This window comes from Silene latifolia, unplaced genomic scaffold, assembly GCF_048544455.1.
Source record: "Silene latifolia isolate original U9 population unplaced genomic scaffold, ASM4854445v1 scaffold_122, whole genome shotgun sequence".
In the NCBI taxonomy this organism is placed as follows: domain Eukaryota; kingdom Viridiplantae; phylum Streptophyta; class Magnoliopsida; order Caryophyllales; family Caryophyllaceae; genus Silene; species Silene latifolia.
Window position 1 is genome coordinate 132,008 of NW_027413128.1, and position 1,981 is coordinate 133,988.

The following is a 1,981-nucleotide window of genomic DNA, read 5'->3' on the forward strand; positions in this document are numbered from 1 at the left end:
TTTGACATATTCTACTACTCGAAAAAAAAAATCTAGGTTATTAATATAAATTAAAGTAATCGTCAAAATAATAAGGTAACAAAAAATGTATTATTTGGTCCATATGGTCCGGTCCGGTCCATACATTTTTATGGTCCGGACTGGACCGGACCATTATAGCTATGGTCCGGTCCACGGTCCACCATTTTACCCTTATTTGGTCTTCGGTCCACTAAGTTTGGTCCGGTCCGATCCCGGACCGATGAACACCCCTGCCAACTGAGAGTTTGGAGATATTTGATAAATCATGCAGTGCATTGTACAATGTAACAAATAAAGAAGACCACAGGCTTATTTTCTTTAATGTAACAAAGATCAAGCTTTCAATCGTCGACCTATCAAAGATGCAATTAACAAATTTCTTCTTCTCGTAGAATAAAAGGTATGCTCGAAAAGCAGACATTCAAATGTGCTAGGTGCAAAAATATAATGAATTATGTAGTTTGAAATTTCTGTTCTACAACTATTGTGTGCTAACAACGAATGCAACAATTTTTAAAGTGTTGTGAAATCGATTGGAAAAAATTACCAGCCTGGTCGACAGGTTGCGTAATTGAACCTTCTCATCCTCTTGTTTTTGTTATTTCTATATTTATGTGTGTGACAGTTCTGTTTCCGCCTAAATTTTTAGCTAACTAATTTTGAGAAGATGCTTGATGATGAAAAAAGAACATTTGAAGGTCATTCTGCCACAAATCTTCAAAATGATCCTCTCCTACGTCGCTTCAGAGAAGCTGTTTGGGTATGTTAGATTCAGTTATGTTGCCTTTATAACGGATGACTTGAATCAGCTTGGCTTGCAGAGTGTTCATCATGCAGATCAGCCAATGCCTGGCGGAGAGCAAGAAGAATTCAAGATGGTTGCTGATACAGAAATTGGTATTTTTAATTTTTTTTTGCCCAATAACCGGAAAGATGGTCACTGATTTGTCGGAGCTAGTTCGCAGGTTCGTACTCAATCTTATATTTTGATCAATTTGGTTTAGAAGCAAACAATTATTTTTCTGTATAGGCCAGCTTAGTGTTCTGTAGTCGAGAAACAATATGGTTACAGATCTTCTAGAAAAGATGAAATGGGTTCTATTTCGCACGAGAAAAATGAGTTAACGACATCTTCTTACAAACTCGCAATCTATTTAGAGATGTTATCTTTTCTATTGCTAATCAATCTTCTTACTATGTTCAATATAGCAGCATGGATTGCAAGCATGTGTATGAAAAAAGAAGCAATTATGCACCATATTTGGCACACCAATAAATCTAACAATTGCCTTGTTCAAGGTATTTCACCATCAATTCTATATTTGTATGATTTGTCGATTCAGTTCATGTTTGTTTTTATCTTCATGTATTTCTCTTCCTTTCAGATTGCAAAATAGCCTTGTGTGCTTCAAGAGTGGTTTGTGATGCCTTGTTACATGTCGAAATAGAGCCAAATGCGTCCACAAAACAAACAAACTCAGACTCGCGGTGGTCCTTTCAAAGACTTGACTACTTTTAGTGACAATGATTCATCTTATTCGTAGTAGGTTGTACGTTACTTCCATTATCATTCAGACTTGGTATGAAACGACAATTAGTTCGATTAGTTTTTATTTTAGTTATTACCATTGTATTTATTTTACTTTATCTGCAGCATTTATTTTACCGTCCTAATGGTTCAAATTAAATCGGAAGGTTTTTGTGTAAAAATTGCTGGAGTTTCTGAATTGTAACAGGTTTAATTTTTATGAGTTATACGATTCAATCATGTAGGGTTATGATAAAAATGTAAATATTTTTTTAAAAAAAATAAAATTAACAACCAAGACGGTTAGTACCATCACGACTGTTCTCTTTGAAAAGGTAGATATAAGGCGCCAAAAAAGCTAAAATTCTAACAAAGAGAACGGCCTTATCAAAGAGACCGGTTCTTATATACAACCGTTCTGTGTGATATATC

The 1,981-nt window shown here is 34.9% G+C and overlaps 1 long non-coding RNA gene across 1 annotated transcript; it reads left to right on the plus strand.

The window, feature by feature from the left end:
• Positions 1 to 390: 390 nt before the first annotated feature.
• Positions 391 to 1,767, plus strand: LOC141637596 (uncharacterized). The gene is made up of 2 exons (XR_012541812.1): positions 391 to 1,320; positions 1,407 to 1,767. It is a non-coding gene; the product is annotated as an uncharacterized LOC141637596 (long non-coding RNA).
• The last annotated feature ends 214 nt before the right edge of the window (positions 1,768 to 1,981 follow it).